The sequence below is a fragment of the Pteropus vampyrus genome, unplaced genomic scaffold, assembly GCF_000151845.1.
Source record: "Pteropus vampyrus isolate Shadow unplaced genomic scaffold, Pvam_2.0 Scaffold530, whole genome shotgun sequence".
Classification (NCBI taxonomy): Eukaryota; Metazoa; Chordata; class Mammalia; order Chiroptera; family Pteropodidae; genus Pteropus; species Pteropus vampyrus.
Window position 1 is genome coordinate 227,146 of NW_011889311.1, and position 4,632 is coordinate 231,777.

Consider the following 4,632-nt stretch of genomic DNA (forward strand, 5'->3'; position numbering starts at 1 on the left):
GGTCACGGAAAGGTCTCGCGTGTGGCTGCGGGGCGAGGTGGCAGTAGTCGGGAGGAGGACCGGGACCGTGGAGAACCGAGGGTGCGTGTCGGAAGGGTCATCTCTGTGGGTCTCTGGTAGTTTTAAACTAGGGCTTTTCTGGGGTGGAAGGAGTTTAACCCTTCGCATGGCTGATGTCTGCTCTCAGGAGACGGGGCGAGAGGTAGGGTGTGCTCAGACGGGGAGCTGGAGTTTGGGGGAGTAGGGATGGGAGACAGTGGACGTGACAGAGAGGAAGCGTCACGGCCACAGGGTGAGGAAGACCCCGGCGAAGAGCCCGGCCTCGTGGAGGCTCCTGCTGCCCTGCGCCCGGACCCTGGCGAGCGGCGCAGGGTGCGGAGAGGTGACAGCCTCTTCAGTGTGGCCGGGTCTGACTGTCACACCTCTCGCAGTCTGGGGCACGAGGGGCCAGGACGCCAGCGTACAGATTGCGCGGGGGGACGCTGGCCAGACCATAGCAGCAGACGCTCACCTTCTCCACGCCATCTCATTCTTTTTTATAGGTAGCTGGCTTAGTTTACAAATACCTTGTTCAGAATTTCTACATCTTACGTTCGTGAATTATATTGCCTGTAATTTCCTTCTGCATCAATTATTACTGTCAGGGTTACGGTGGCCTAATTACACGAGGTCGACAGGTATCGCTCTCTCTTTCCCCTGAAAAAGATTGTGTGAGATTGGAATTTTTTATTCCAATTTTTTATTCCTCGAAGCTTTGATGGGGTCTTCCGGTAAAGAAATCGGTTCCTAGAGTTTCCTTCCTGGAAATATTTTTGACTATTCATTTGAATTCTTGCAGGTTGCTGTATTCGAGTCTTCTTTTAATTCAATTTCATAAAGCTACGTTTTCTTGAAAATTTGTTTGCCTAATTTAAAATTAAATGTTTTCTCATACAGTCATCAATAATTTTATCTTTTTCATCTCTGAAACAAATGTAGCTCTCTTCCTTATCCCTGTCAGGTACGTGCAATTTATCTCTTTCTCTCTCAGTGTCAACAGACGTTTTTCACATTTATTAGCCCTTTAAGAAGAAACAGATTTTGGTTTAACTTTTCTCTATTTGTATTCTTTTGCCTGACTATTTTCTGCTCACGTTTGTTATGTCTTTCTTCCCACCTTTTTGGTATCTTATTGTTATTTTCTAGCTCTAAGGCTCTAAATTTCTCTAACACTTGTGATAGCTAAATCCACAGGTTTCGGCGTGTGTGATTTTGGCTATAACTTCTAACATAATACATATTCATTTGGGTTTTTTTTCTTTGCCCTAAGTTATTTAGGATTATGTTTCTTAAACTTTAAACATATGAGAATTTTCTAGTTATCTCGTTATTAGTTTCTAAATTAACAGCATCGTGGTCATCGTACATCCCTCCGTAATGTTTAGTTCTTCGTCGTTTATTGAGACTCGCTTCGGGACTCAGCATGATAACCTTTATCTGTCTCCAAGCTCAATATGTATTCTACATCTGTCGACTATCGTACTTTAAATATGTCTTCCGGACCAAATTTGTTAATCATGTCGTTTAGTTCTTATTTGTCTTTTTCCATCTTGTATCCAACTTTTCGATTAATTTTTGAGAAATGTTATAAATTTTTCCCCTATAATTGGGAATTTGTAAATGCTACCTTATAATCCTGCCTCCTTCTGCTTTCTACATTTGAGGCTTTGATGTTACATGCATACAAATATAAATTTTAATGACTTCCTACTGATTCAAACTATTATTATAAAGTGATCTCTATAGCTCTAGTAATTCTTTTTGTCTTGAGTCTAGTTTCCTGATACATAGTTTTATCAGTTTTATCTTAATTAAAATATTTCTGCCGTATCGTTTTTCAGCTGTTTATTTTCACATCCTTTTATGTCACTCGTAAGCAACATACACTTGGATTTGTTGGGAGTTTTTAGCCAATCTATCAGTCTTTGTTTTTGAAAGGTAGTTTCCTTCACTTAGGTTTAATGTAATTACTGACATCAACAGACCTGTTTTCTTTCCCATTGGTCCTACCGACTCCAGGTTTGTTTTTCTTCCCTTTATTTATTTATTTTTTAAAGTAGTGTCTATTTCATTTCATTTTCTCCTCTATTAGTTTTGAAATCAAAATATACTCACTTACCAATGTCCGAGGTTCATTAATATCATAACCTCAATACGAGCTTTGGTTTGTAGAATACTTTTATTCCATCTACTCCCTTCTGACTTCTGTGTTCATAATTCTTATTTAATTCACTTTGTTTTTATTTTTAATCTCAGAAGGCTTTATTGTTACCGTTTCGCACACTTCAGGTCATTTATATTAATTCACATTTTTATCAGTTCTTTTGTCTTTGGTCTGTTCAACAACTTGAACACTCTTCCTAAGTTTGAGAAATTCACAGCCTTATACGTTTCCGCCTCTTAACTTGAGCTATCAGCTGCTAACTTCCCAAATCATGGCTGCGCCAACGAAAGGCGTCTAATCTGATACGCTCCCGGCAGACTGAGCCAGAAGACACCGAAGTGAAGAATTCGTTTAGGTTCGGACGCCTTGACCCCCATCCGTGTCTCAGAGGCATCAGCACCAGTGTCTCTTGAAAAACTGCCGAGATCTCAATTCTGGCGGTGATGATCGTGCAATATTTGGCCTGCGGACACTTTTTCAAAATGGACCTTTATGGTTTGGGGGGCGAGGTGCGTGTGTGTATGTGTGTGTGTGTGTGCACGTGCATGTGTGCACGTGTGTGTGCCCTTAACCATGACTTGAGCCGAGTGATGTAACTAAGTCCAATTAAGAACTATATTTTATTACATTTTTCAATCAATGTTCGCATTCCAATTATAGTTTGTAGTTGATAGTACCATCTTCTTTAGTTCTCATTTATGGTGTATTCTGTGATATTGAGCATGATTGCTTAGTCCCTAAAGATACTTTCCTTCAACAAAGTTTTAATGACTAATTTAGGGAAATCTACTTTGGAGAAAAACTCAAAACACGACTAGAGATAAATTCTATTACACATTGGTACATATTACGTGGGATGGTTGACCTGGGTATACTTCATCGCACATACAACCTCCTACATGGCACTCCCTTTCAACTCATGTGCAAAGCAGCTACACACGAGCAAGGATTTTCACAGATTCTCGGGTAAATGACACATTATAATGGAAGCACAAAACGCTACAGTTCTAAGATATAACTGCGAGCAGTAGTGGTTAGTATCCAGAAATCTTCCTTTGCAAATAAATCCTGTGGACGTTCTACACCGAAATGGTCACCCCGGTTTGCGATGATCTCACACGCAGTTCTTCGGCTCTGCACTTCCCCGAGGGACGGAGAGCGAGTCAGGAGAGGGCTACATCGCATGCGCGAGCTTCTCTTTCGTGTGTAAGTTTTGCCTGTTGTTCATGTTACCACGTTTCTTTATTCCTAAGAGATTAAAGAGTTAATCATTTAAGCAGACTCGAACCCTTAGAGATCATACCATATGATCCAGCGATCCCTCTACTGGGTATTTATGCCAAAGACTTGAAAACCCATATCCGAAAAGATATTTGCACACCGATGTTGTTCATAGCAGCATTAGTCACAGTGACCAGGACATGGAAGCAACCGAAGTGTCCTACGGTAGATGATCGGATAAAGAAGCTGTGGTGCTTATATACAATGGAATATTACTCAGCCATAAGAAGAGATGAAATACTGCCATTTGCGACAACATGGATGGACCTCGAGATAATCACGCTAAGCACAATAAGCCAGATTGAAAAAGTTGAAAATCACATGTACGTGGGATATAAACCTGAAAGCAACAAATGAACAGGACAAACAGAGACTCAGGGACATGGACAATGGACTAGTGGTTGCCAGAGGGTGGGGGGAGGGGAGAGGTAGACAGGGTAAAGGGGGTCAAATATAAGGGGGTTGGGGGAGGGTGAAGTGGGTAAAGGGGATCAAATATATGGTAGCTGAAGGAAACCGGACTGTGGGTGGTAATCACAATAGAATATATAGATGTCAAATTATAATGTACACCCGAAAATTATATAATTGTATTAACCAAAGTTACCCCAATAAACTTAAAAAAAAATCCTTAGAGATCATGTGTTTTTTGGAGGGGAGGGGAATGAGATTATTGCATGAACACATTTGCACGATAAGGAAATGTAAAACCAAATGGTGACTCCCAGAAAAAAACCATATTATTGTTTTTACTTCAGAAATAAAATAAACATATCCTCTTTGAATTGCAGATATACTTCTGTCTCCTTAAAGAGAAAGATTCGGGTCTTAAAATGTCACGGAATTAGCCAGGTATTAAGCAGGGGTGTTATGTCCTTGTTTTTTTTCTTGGGCACAAGAAAGAGCAGGGGGAAACGAAGAGGATTAAATGAAAAATCAGAAATAAGGATTCAGAAACAAGGGACCGGAGAGGAATGTGACACTGATTGTTACCAACATGCGGAAGGGCGTCGCCCGGGCACGAGGGGCGGGGCGGCGGCCAGCGGGTGTTTTAGCCTCCGGCATCCCTCGTGTGGCTGTGACACCAGCAGCAGCAGCAGCAGCGGGCGGTGGTCCCTGCAGCCACCTGCGAGTTTCGTCTGGGAGGA